The sequence below is a fragment of the Notolepis coatsorum genome (assembly GCF_963971535.1).
Source record: "Notolepis coatsorum genome assembly, chromosome: 11".
In the NCBI taxonomy this organism is placed as follows: domain Eukaryota; kingdom Metazoa; phylum Chordata; class Actinopteri; order Aulopiformes; family Paralepididae; genus Notolepis; species Notolepis coatsorum.
In genome coordinates this window covers 65711113-65724421 of record NC_140175.1, presented here as the reverse complement: position 1 = coordinate 65724421, position 13309 = coordinate 65711113, and the positions used below count along the sequence as shown (strand labels likewise).

Sequence of the window (13309 nt, the reverse complement as noted above, 5' to 3'; positions counted from 1 at the left end):
GAGAGAGAGAGAGAGAGAGAGAGAGAATGTATCGCAGACAGAGGGGAGAGAAAAAAGGGAGAGAGATGTGTTGTTCAGAACAGAGAGAGAGGGGGATTAGGGAGGCATGGAGACAGATGGAGGGAGAGAGAGAGACAGAGAGAGAGAGAGAGAGATAGAGAGAGAGAGAGAGAGAGAGAGAGAGAGAGAGAGAGAGAGAGAGAGAGAGAGAGAGAGAGAGAGAGAGAGAGAGAGAGAGAGAGAGAGAGAGACATAATCAAGGAAGACAAGGGAAAGAAACAAAGGAGAGAGAGAGAGAGAGAGAGAGAGGGGTTATATTCAGAGCAGACAGATTAGGGAGACACACAGCAGCAGAGAGATAGAATGGGAGTAGACAAGGGGAAGAGTCAAGTCAAGAGTTTTATTTGTCACGGCATACAAGTATACAATGAAATGCGGGTGGTCTTGCCCGCAAACGATGTGCAATACAGTGGTACAACATATAATAGAATCCAATAAAAACAACATTGTGCAATAACAGGTAACAAGTAACATGGTGTGACATCTCGGTATCTGTACATAGTTATTTACAGAGCATATAGGACATGCTAGGTAGCTTTGGTAGTGCAATACACTGTTACTGTTGCTATACTAATTTAAAGTGGCCTTTCCTTTTGGCAATAAGTGTGGGTGAGTGCGGCATGAGTGTGTGCCCGCTCATGTTAACGTGTTAAAGTGGCTGCTAGTGCACAGAGTGCGTGTCGTGTGTGTGCTCATGTATGCTTGTGTGTGGATAGTTCAGTGTTCTGTGGCACTCAATGTTCATTGTTCAAGGCTCTGATGGCCTGGGGGAAGAAGCTGAGCCTAAGCCTCTCTGTCCTAGTAGCTGGGGTTCGCAGGCGTCTGCCTGACCTCAGCAGCTGGAACAGGCTGTTATTGGGGTGGTGGGGGTCTTTCATTATTCTGCAGGCTCTGGATTTGCACCTCTTGTTGTATAGAACCTGCAGGGGAGGTAGTGCAATACCCGTGGTACGCTCGGCTGAGCGCACCACTCTCTGTAGGGCCTTCTTGTCCTGTGCCGTGCTGTTTCCATACCAGGCAGTGATGTTTCCGGTCAAGATGCTCTCTACAGCTCCTGAGTAGAAGGACTGGAGTATCTTCCCGATACTCTGAACTTCCTTAACTGTCTCAGGTGGTAGAGGCGCTGCTTTGCCTTCTTTACTACTGTGTCTATGTGTGTTGACCATGTCAGATCCTCTGAGATGTGGACCCCCAGGTACTTAAAGCTGCTCACCCTGTCCACGGTAGCCCTCTTAATCCTCAGTGGTGTGTGTGTCTCCTGCTGTCCTCTCCTATAATCCACGATCAGCTCCTTGGTTTTACCAATGTTCAGGAGCAGGCTGTTGTCCTGGCACCAGCGTTCCAGTACCTCAACCTCCTCCCGGTAGGCCTTCTCGTCGTTGTCTGAGATCAGCCACCACCACCGTGTCGTCTGCGAACTTCACTATGGAGTTGGAGCTGAACTTGGCCACACAATCGTGTGTGTAGAGTGAGTACAGCAGGGGGCTCAGAACACAGCCCTGGGGGGACCCGATGCTCAGGGTGATGGTGTTGGAGGTCTGACCCCCACCCTGACCGCCTGGGGTCTTTCGCTCAGAAAGTCCAGTACCCAGGCGCTCAGGGCGGAGCTTAGACCCAGCTCGATCAGCTTGTCCACCAGTCTGGTGGGGACTATGGTGTTGAACGCTGAGCTGTAGTCAATGAACAACAGTCTCACATAGCCCCCCTTCTGACGGTCAAGGTGAGAGAGGGTGCTGTGCAGTACCTGGGAGACCGTGTCGTCAGTGGACCTGTTTGTCCTGTATGCAAATTGCATAGGGTCCATATCACTGGGGAGGGAGGCACAAATGTGGTCCTTGACCAGCCTCTCGAAACATTTCATGACCACAGAGGTGAGTGCCACCGGTCTGTAGTCATTTGGACATGTTGGGGAGGGTTTCTTCGGTACAGGGATGATGGTAGACATCTTGAAGCAGGCATGGACCACTGACTCCGCCAGGGATTGATTAAATATGGCGTGAACACCGGGGCTAGCTGGTTGGCACAGGACTTAAGTATGCGTCCTGTTATACCATCTGGGCCAGCAGCCTTCCTGGTGTTCACCTGCATAAATGCTCTTCTCACACTGTGATCCGACAACGAGAGAGCCCCCCCGCCCCCCCGCGGTTGCCGCCCCCCCCCCCCCCCCCCCCCCCCCCTCCACAACAGCCGGCGCGCAGTGACGTCACTAGCCGGAGAGAGAGGGGGAAAAGGAGAGAGAGAGAGACAGAGAGAGAGAGAGAGAGAGAGAGAGAGAGAGAGAGAGAGAGAGAGAGAGAGAGAGAGAGAGAGAGAGAGAGAGAGAGAGAGAGAGAGAGAGAGAGAGAGAGAGAGAGAGAGAGAGAGAGAGAGAGAGAGAGAGAGAGAGAGAGAGAGAGAGAGAGAGAGACTGAAATGGACTTGAAAAATGGATAAGAATCCCCTGGGGAAATGGGATTGTTTTATGACATGTGGGTCTCATTCCCGAAAATGTTTCAAAGATATATTCTGGAAGACTTATCTTGGAACCACTGAGACATAATCAATGACAAGTTCACTCTGAGTCCTGAACGTGCTAGTAATATGTCTTAAGTGGCTGAAAAGGTCGCACAAATTATATGATCTGATATCTGCTTGGAGAATGGCATTCTGTCTTAAACTCGAAAGAGAGTTCCCGTTCAGGTCATTTGCATACAAAACAACGCCTCCAGAGCTCCTTATAAGGCAACTAGTGACGCAGCTGTGTGCAAATGGAATGGCGGAAGTGCTTTGCGAGTCTTGCGAGCCGCGTGATTACGAAACCTAGCGTCAGTCAGTGCCAATCAGAGAGCGTCTCAGAGAAATGCGGCTAGGTTTCGTAATCACGCTTGCGCGCCATCAAAACTAGATTAGATTAATGTATTGGCATCATATACAGCTTGCGGTACACCTGCCGCAGCACGCACACACACACGCGCGCGCGCAGTACTGTATATGAATGAATGAATGAAATATAATATATATAGCCTACGGCGGGCGTAATGAATGAACGCAGTATGGCTTATTATTCCATAATTAAGCCTATAGGCTACTGTTCATTCGTAGTCGCACACAAGACTTGTTATGGAATATTAATGCAGTCTATTTCCACCGATTAGCTTTAGTTCTTATTTATCCACTGTCATTTCAGTGTTGGTGTATAGGCTATATAGTGTATTTCAATATAAGTTTAATTGATTAATGATATATTTGAAGGAATGCAGGTTTATAGCTATATCAACCCCCTCCAATGTACAGTAAATGACCAAGTATGGTTTTGTCAATATTCCAATGTACAGTTTTGCTTGTACAGTGTAAGTCTATTCCCCACCCACCCCTCCTACCCAACCTCCTCCAACAGTTTCTACGTCAAATGTACTCTTTTTTCTGGACTCTTTTTGTATCACAAACAGTACTGTATTTGCAAATCTGATATGTCATAAATGTATAGATGTAGCAGTACTGTCTATCTGTGTCGTGTGTGTCATATATGTTATGATGAATTGAAAATGGGGGACCCTGATGTAAACAAGACGTAATTCTTTCTCTGGTCTGCATCCCCTTATGTAATTGAGCTGTACTGTACTGTACCCATTCTGCAATCTGTTAATAAAGTTTTCAATCAATCAATCAACCAATCAATCAATGGTCTGTCCCATTGTATACCAATCAATGGGATACATTGCATGTTGACCTGCATTCTTTCAAATGTATATAATTAATCATTAAAACAGATGTGTAACAAATAAGAAATACAAATTCCACAGAAGGCATTAAATAATTATTGTTTTCAATCATTTCACAATAATTGCATAATTGTGTTTGAATATCTGAGTAATTAAAGTAATTATACATTTGTCCAAAATAGCTGGTTCAGATATGGTTAAGCAGCTGCCCTGTGATCAGATTTTATTATTTATTTTTCCGACATCAAATGCGTAATTTCTTATCGTACAAATATTGTCATATTTATTTTAATTATGATTAAGTAATTAATTCCAAGGAGGCCTGTAGCGTTGACGTGAAGGAATCACTATGAGAACACAGTCTGTCAAGTTATAATACAATTTTAAATTAGTCAATCAATCATGAGATTTGATCGTGGCTGAGAGCAGATTTAAGAGTGCTCCTCAGCACTCTTAAATCTGCTCTCAGCCACGATCAAATCTGATCTCAGGAAAATTTGGGGACTCCCACTCCCAGCCCTAATATGTCTTAAATGGGCCGAAATCTGGCTAAGACGAAATTTTTTGTCGTAACTTCGTTCGGGAATGAGACCTAGTGTTTTCCCATTAGAAGACGACTCAGCCTCTTGCTGCTTCTCAGAGACACTGCACCATAAAGAGGGACAGCCGGGACATGGAGGGAGAAAGACACAGCGAGGCAGTTAAAAGAAAAAAAGACAGCAAAACATAATCCACTTATTGTGATAGCTCTGTACAGAGTCCCCTCTTCCCATCACGTGGGTCGGCTTGTCCTCATTACAATTCCCAGGTATAGTTAAGCGCGGGATGATCACCGCTCTTCTTCCTGCAACACGTCCAGATCCACTGCGGTAATGAGATACCATGCATAGAAAGTCAAACCTATGATCACAATAGTAATGCCAGTTAGGGTACCTTGTGTTGATTGAAAACATTATTAACAGATTGCAGAATGGGTGTACTACACCTGTTTATTTTGCTTTACTCATAGTATATAATCAGATTCTAATTCTGTATTGCCCATATTTGTAACTAGGGATGTTAACAATGAATCGAAGATTGACAACAATGTTGTCTGTCTCTTATTACAGATGTAGCCCTTAGGACTCTCCACCATACTACCGTGGTGTAATCGCTGTGTTGACGGGATTAATGCGGTGCTGACAGGATTTATTTGGAACCAGGTTGCCGTTCTTTTATATGCCACCAGGAGGCGCAAAGTCACCAATGATTTCTTCCAAATTAAGCCGTTAAAAACAGATGCACACCAATACAAACATATAGTCATATTTATTATTATAATTATAAGAGAATAAGCACAAGTGTGTGTGTGTCTGCCCGATGGTCTTATCTTATTATACTATCGATTTATGGAATTCATTAAACTTTGTGTTGTCATTATTATTAGTCAATTGTAAAGTGTATCTACTGTAATAATAGTGACAAAATCAAGTAAGACAAAGGTTGGACATTTACCGGGGCCAGTTTTGAATTGCAGTCTCCCATAGGTGCTCTTTGAGAGCGGTTTTGAAGGAAGGTATGGATTCACATAATTTTTTTTTGTATTTAATTTTTTTATTATTTTTTAAACAAACACATAAACAAACATGACAACACACGATAAGATATACAAGCATTAATTGTCAGAGCACATCCAATGAGATCACATTTTAGTTAATTGTCTTATATAAGATATACCCCTAATACCTGTTATCTAAAAACCTACACACATATGCTCCAGCTCGAACCCCCCCCTCCCGGACCCCACCTTGGGAAGTACCTTCACTATCCCTCGCACCTAACCGGATTCACATTATTTTACGGCTGTGGGTAGGGCATTCCACATTGTTGTGGCATAATTGCTAAACGTGTTTAGTCCCTCGTTTGAGCCGAATTTGGGTTGAACATGATTTGTGGAACTCCCTCTGGTGTTGTGGTTGTGGAATTCACTGACCTTTGGGAAGTATTTCGACATGTACATGGGTATCTTAGTGGTGTAGTGTATCTTGTAGACCAGGGCCCTCATTTATCAACAATTCTTAGAAAGTGTTCTATTTTCGTTCTTAAGCACAGAATTTAGAATGTGTGTACGTACAGAAAAATCTGGATTTATCATATGTGCGTAGACGTGTCCCACGCACACTCTGTGTTGATAAATACCATTTGTTCTTAACGTCTATGCTCGTGCACGATTATCCATATATGGTCATGAAACACCCCCATGGGATGTGAAATAATGGACTAAGCCGAGCGAACTCTGAGAAACTTCACTGAGAGCGAGATTGATCACAGAGGTCTAACCAACTTGTAGCTAAGGGGCTACACAACCCTGACTGTATTAAAGATTGTTTAGATTAAACCACTACTAAAGAATATTAATAGCCAGACAGTACAGTTAGACAAAATGGCGGACACTCAATTGACTGTGCGGGGACAGGGATACCAAGTTAATAAGCATTTTAATAGTCATAGCAACATACATATTATTTAGTACGGTTATCCTTTAATAATAGAATGTCAGTGCAACAAAGTCAGCGGTAACGAATAGTTCCTAGACTACGGATACTCGACCGGTGGAGCTCTGGAGGGAGTGAGACGAAGCGAGGCGATACAGGGAAAGCAAGATGGTGGCTGGAGACGATGGGTTCTCTCTAGAGCTCCTGCCCCAGAGAGACTGTAGACTGGTCGGATAATCCTGTCGCCGCTGGAAGAAGGGGTCTCGTACGGAACCGGTCCTTGTAATCCTAGCGCCCGATGGCAGGGTTAATAGCTATTAATCCAAAAGCCCATTGGCATAGATGGTAGCTAGCTAGCTTCGTTTGTACGTGAAGCTAACCCGCAGACGGTCTCCAATGAGTAGTTATATCCAAACGGCGCTGGGTTTAACTATAAGTCTCTCCATGTTACTTCGCTTACACAAGTCACTATACTGTGCCAATAATGGCTCGACAATATTATAGTCGTATCTAAGTAGCCATTAGCTCTCTATAACGATATACCGCTGTCGGTCTGTGTACAACTGCACCAGACGTCTTTCACTCTCGCTCTGCTAGTTTTCCTGTTATGCTGCTGCCGCTGCTGCTGCTTGCACCGTCTACACAATATACTCTATCTGGTCCCTATTGGGCTCAGCCTGTTCACCTGTACAGAATCAATGCGCTTGCTCTGGGCTTGTCTGAACATGTCTGAACATGTCTAGAAAACATGTCTAGGGGGCGCGTCTCTGGCGCCTAGTCATTCAGAATGGGATCTACCATAAGCGAATGGAGAATACTGTTAGGCAAACAGATGACGTAACGATATATATCTTATATATATAAACAATATATAAGTTATACAAAATAATAAACGCAGACTTTCAGTGTTAATCTGGACCTTCAGAACAGCCGCCCCCTAATTAGTCCGAACCTAATTAGTAAATAAATGTGGGGCACAGATTAATATTAAGGGTCAAGTCAACTTCCCCATAATGGGCTGGGGGGGGGGGGGGGGTTGAAAGTGATCTACAAAGTCGGTGGGTTATCGTCGTCGTCAGGGGGGTCAGGGAACGCAGGAAGCTCTATCAACTTGGCTACTGGTCTGGTATAAGTCCGCCCTTGGACGATGACTTCTGCCGCTCTGACCTTCCCATCTGAACCGTTAATCACTCTGCTCACACGGCCGGCTGGCCACGTAGCTCGGGGTAGTGACTGGTCTATTATCATCACGACGGTACCCACGGTCAGGTTGTCCTTGTCTTTAACCCACTTCTGACGGGCTTGAAGGGAGGGTAGGTAGTGTAGGAGGAAGCGGGCCCAAAACTGGTCGGCCAGTACTTGGCTGTGTCTCCACATCCTCTGTCCGTTCATCTCGTCCTGTCTGTACACCGTCTGAGGAAGGGCAGGGTCCAGCCGCCCCATCAATAGGTAGTTTGGGGTGATGGGGTCGATGTCAGCTACGTCGCTTGAAACGTAGCCGAGGGGCTTGGAGTTCAGAACTCCCTCAATCTCTGTGAGGACCGTAGCCAGGACTTCATCGCCTACGGTCTGGGCTCCAAGTACGGTGTACATAGCAGTCTTTATGGATCGGACCTCTCTCTCCCACGTTCCCCCGAAATGGGGGGCATTCGGGGGGTTGAACTGGAAGGTGACCTGAGCAGGAGCGAGGCGGATCTTGAGTTCTTCACCCATGGTCAGGAAGCTCTCTCTCAGTTCCGTGTCTCCTCCTCGGAAATTTGTCCCTTGGTCTGACAATAGCACTGATGGGGTCCCTCTCCTCGCTTGGAACCTCCGGAATGACATGAGGAACGAGTCTGTACTCATCGACTGGAGGAGCTCAATGTGAACAGCTCGGGTGGTCATACACTTGTACACGATGCCCCACCTCTTCTCTGTACCTCTTCCCTTCTTGACGTTGAATGGGCCGAAGCAGTCCACGCCCGTGGAATGGAAGGCCCGCTCGCCGAGTCGGAGGCGGCAGGGAGGCAGGTCTGCCATCTTCGGAATACTAGGCTGTGCCCTCCACTTGCGACAGGTCGGGCAAGTCCGTTGGAATCGACGTACAGCTTCTCTCCCTTGGAGTATCCAGAAGCGCTGTCGGATCTCCGCAAAGACTCGCTCGGCCCCCGCGTGTCACACCACCTTGTCGTACTTCTGGATGATCAGATCTGTTATCTTGTGTCGGCTGTTTAGGACGATGGGATGCTTAACATCCTCAGCCAAGTCCGGGGCCCGTCTCAACCGACCACCCACCCTGATGAGGTGCTGGGCGTCGATCTCTGGGGCTAAGGTGAGGAGTCGACTGTCTGAGGCGACTGGCTTTTCCCCTCTCAGACAATCTATTTCTTCTGGGAATGAGTCTCTTTGTGCTCTCTGTAGCAGAAGAAGTTCCGCTTCCTCGTAGGCAGATGCGTCGATGTCTGTGGTGGGGGGGAGTTCCGGGTGGTGCCATAGGAATGTCCTTTTCTGAGCACTCTCCAGGGTTAGACAGTCGTCTAGGTCCGGGTCCGTTGGAGCCGGGGCTTGACTCAGCCCGCAGAACATAGACCTCTTTAAAAGCGTATCAGAACGCCGAGGAGGGAGGGTCCGAGTGTCGGGCCGGGCAGGAGTAGGTTATTCAGATTCTGCTGTCCAATCTGATAACTGCAATTGAACACGATGCGGTTCTTTCCGTTGTGGGTGACCTTGTGGTGGGGCACGTACCATGACTCTATCGTCCTTTCTGCCTCGTGGTCATCGATTTTCTTTATGTGGCCGGCTGTTACCAGCTTCTCGATCTCGGTGCGATATATTGTTGCTTGGGGGGGATCCTTGGCGAGGCGCCGCTCAGTGCTCTGTAGGTAGTGGTGCGTCGCTCCCTTAGGCACATGCAGAGTGGGCATCCCTTCCCGCCTCAAGAGTGGGGACGCGTATCTTAGCACTCCGTCGACCTCGATCCTCGTAGTCTTCTGCTCGAGTAGAGCTATGGCATACTTGTCCTCTTTGGATCGAACCATCTTGCGTTCGTTCTTGAATGGCAGCGAGTCTAGTGTCCATAGCCTCTCAACGTGCTGTAGGACGGTATTGTCTGTGTCGCTCACCTTGGTTTAAAGGCAGCGTGTGGACGTTGGTCGGCTGGAAGGCCCGGAGAGGGGGCCCTGGAGCGTCCATCCCAGTCGGGTCTTAACCGCGGCTGGGCATCCTCTGGGTCCGATGTGGACCGCATCAGTTGGGACAATGAGGTCCGCGTGGTCGGAGCCAATGAGTAGGGTCGGTGTAGCGCCGCTGATGAGCGGTATGGGCAGTTGGCGTAGGTGGTCGTACTTTTCCCTCAGCTGTGGGATGGGGTAATCATAGCGTGACAAACCTATGTCGTAGCTTGTGAACGCCTTGCTGATGCTGTACCGCTTCTCGGGCTGGTCGATCGCTGCAATGGTGAACGAGACGTTTTCACCTTTGATTGTCTTTAAGTCTCGACGAATGGTACGGAGGGTCATGGTCTCCTCTGGACCCCGCAGGTCCAACTGGGTCGTGGCGGAGGCGAGGAGGAGGGTCTTCTCCGACCCGTCGTCGAGGATGGCGTAGGTGTCGAGTACCTTGTCCCCGTGACTGAGGAGTACTCGTACCACCTTGAGGAGCACTCTGGAGCTACCACTCTTCGCAGGGTCGATGTAGAGTACTTCTGCTCTCGAGCTGCTTTGTGGGGCGGGGTTTCGCTTGTTGCTCTCGTGCAGTGCTTCGAGGTGAGCGCCGTCACACTTGCCACACTTCTTCTTAAGGCGGCATTCTGCTGCCATGTGGCCGCGCGCGCACGGAAGCAGCGGCGGTTAGCTTTAATCCACTGACTTACTTCGACGGTGGTCAGTTTCTTGAATGCGTCGCACTGTGACAGCCAGTGTTCGTTGTCGCAGTATTGACATGCGATCTTCCATTTTCCCTTGGCGGGGGGGTTGTGACTCTTCTGTCGTGACACCGACTCGGCCTGGTGCATCACGGTGATGGGCCTGCTTTGGTCTTTAAACCTTCTCGGTCCCTATTTAATGTTCGAGCCACCCCATGCGAAGGTGTCAATTCTTAGGCTGCTAACCTCCCTGGCTAGGAAGTCAGCAAGGTCCAGGAGTGATTGTTCTGGGCCATTTGGGTCACAGTAGTTTCTTTGCTGCCGAAAACGTTCTTGGCGGAATGGGGGGAGCTTCTCCAATATGCGCTCCACGTTGGAGTTGGCGTACAACTCATACATCCCCTTCTCTCCTTGGGACCCGAGCATCCCTACCAGGGATTGTACTTTGACGGATAGGTCGTCCAGGGCTCGGTTGTCTTTAGCTGGGGGGAGACGTTCGATCTCACGTATCTCCTGAATGACATAGTCCCATGTACGTCCGTAACGTGCGTCGAGGGCAACCAGGGCGTCGGTATAGGGAGTTTGTGAATTGGAGTATGCTAGCGCTATGTTGTGCGCTCTAGTTACCTTGAGGTGCTTAAGGAGAATGGCATACTTGTATGACTCGTCCTGTACTCCGGACATAATTGTCTCTAGGCACATACGCAGCTCGGTATACTGCGCTCGGTCTTCTCTTGTGAAGTCTGGGAATGTGGGTGTCCCAATGTAGGATGCCATGGATGGCTGTGACACTGACGTACGTGGGGGGAGAGGCATCCTTGGCGAGTCTCCCCGTACGTGGGGTCGTTGGCTCGTGCTGGGCGGGAACCAGGGGCTGGGTTCCCAGGCACTATTCCTCGGTGCCGTCTGGTGCTCGAACTCCCCACTGGGACGTGTTGGGGGTTCATAACGCAGCGTGCCGGGACTGAGACCGGGGCTGCGCTGAGCCACCTGGTCTGAGATGGGGTAGTGCGGGTGGGCTTTCTGTCCTCCCTCGTCCTCCGTCAGGCTTTGTAGTCGCTCGGCTAGCTGCTCTGCAACGTAAGCAGGTTCTTCCCGTAGGCGGGGTCCCGTGTAGCTTTGTCGGGGAGGGGAAGGTGCCCTCGACCCGTGTCGTGATGATCTCCGGGAGCTCCGGGTGGAAGAGTGGGGAGTCACCCTCTGGAGCGCTCGTTCCATCATTTGTGCTTGTAGACGGTCTCGTTCCATGGTTTCTTGAGCCTGGAGGCGCCTCTCTTCCAGTCTGAGATGTATCGCGGCGTCAGCCTGGAGGCGACTCTCTTCCAGTCTGAGATGTTCGCGCTCACTCTCTCGTTGCGCCTGGAGGCGGTCACGCTCACCCTCTTGTTGCGCCTGGAGGCGTCTCTCTTCCACTCTGGAATGTTCACGCTCACTTTCTTGTTGCGCCTGGAGACGGTCACGCTCACCCTCTTGTTGCGCCTGGAGGCGTCTCTCTTCCACTCTGGAATGTTCACGCTCACTTTCTTGTTGCGCCTGGAGACGGTCTCTTTCCGCTGAAGCGGTTATCGTGGCGATCAGGACTTGCGCTAGCCTCTGGTCGGCCTCGCTTGGGGATGACGCTGATGATGGTGATTTGGAGTTGGCAGGGCTTGGCGGTGACCTGGTCTCCTCACACGCTCCGAGGTCCATCTCGGGGGCGCTGTACTTTGTCTTCTCCCGCGCTCCGAGGTCCATCTCGGGGGCGCGGTGCTCTTTACTCTGGTGCGCTCCGAGGTCCATCTCGGGGGCGCATTCTTTACCTTCTTGCGCTCCGAGGTCCATCTCGGGGGCGCATTCTTTACCTTCTTGCGCTCCGAGGTCCATCTCGGGGGCGCGGTGCTCTTTACTCTGGTGCGCTCCGAGGTCCATCTCTGGGACGCATTCTTTACCTTCTTGCGCTCCGAGGTCCATCTCGGGGGCGCGTTCTTTACCTTCTTGCGCTGCGAGGTCCATCTCGGGGGCGCGGCGTTCTATGGGTATAGTCGAGTCATGCCCCGCTTGTCCCCCCCCGTAGGCTAAGTCAGTTTCACTTAAATTAGCTTGGGTCTCTACCTCTGGGGTTGACAGGTCGATAAGGTTCGGCATACTTGAGCTACTAATGTTATCCTTGCTTAACGTCCTCGTAGATAAGCTAGGAGGTAAATCTACAGCGTAGTTCTCCAAGTGGGGAGGGGGCTGACGCTTGCGCCTAGGGCGCTCTAATGGGGGAGAGCCGATTGGAGAGTGTCTGCCGCTGGCCATGTTATCACTAATATTATTATTATTACTGATACCCTCCGGCTCGAAGGACCAATTGTAGCTAAGGGGCTACACAACCCTGACTGTATTAAAGATTGTTTAGATTAAACCACTACTAAAGAATATTAATAGCCAGACAGTACAGTTAGACAAAATGGCGGACACTCAATTGACTGCGCGGGGACAGGGATACCAAGTTAATAAGCATTTTAATAGTCATAGCAACATACATATTATTTAGTACGGTTATCCTTTAATAATAGAATGTCAGTGCAACAAAGTCAGCGGTAACGAATAGTTACTAGACTACGGATACTCGACCGGTGGAGCTCTGGAGGGAGTGAGACGAAGCGAGGCGATACAGGGAAAGCAAGATGGTGGCTGGAGACGATGGGTTCTCTCTAGAGCTCCTGCCCCAGAGAGACTGTAGACTGGTCGGATAATCCTGTCGCCGCTGGAAGAAGGGGTCTCGTACGGAACCGGTCCTTGTAATCCTAGCACCCGATGGCAGGGTTAATAGCTATTAATCCAAAAGCCCGTTGGCATAGATGGTAGCTAGCTAGCTTCGTTTGTACGTGAAGCTAACCCACAGACGGTCTCCAATGAGTAGTTATATCCAAATGGCGCTGGGTTTAACTATAAGTCTCTCCACGTTACTTCGCTTACACAAGTCACTATACTGTGCCAATAATGGCTCGACAATATTATAGTCGTATCTAAGTAGCCATTAGCTCTCTATAATGATATACCGCTGTCGGTCTGTGTACAACTGCACCAGACGTCTTTCACTCTCGCTCTGCTAGTTTTCCTGTTATGCTGCTGCCGCTGCTGCTGCTTGCACCGTCTACACAATATACTCTATCTGGTCCCTATTGGGCTCAGCCTGTTCACCTGTACAGAATCAATGCGCTTGCTCTGGGCTTGTCTGAACATGTCTGAACATGTCTAGAAAACAT

At 49.2% G+C, this 13309-nt stretch overlaps 1 protein-coding gene across 1 annotated transcript in view; it reads left to right on the top strand.

The window, feature by feature from the left end:
* LOC311237142 (transmembrane protein 132C-like) overlaps positions 1-13309 on the top strand; it is a gene marked incomplete at its 5' end in the record, with an annotated part of 190347 nt that overhangs the window by 129488 nt on the left and 47550 nt on the right. The window lies entirely within an intron of this gene.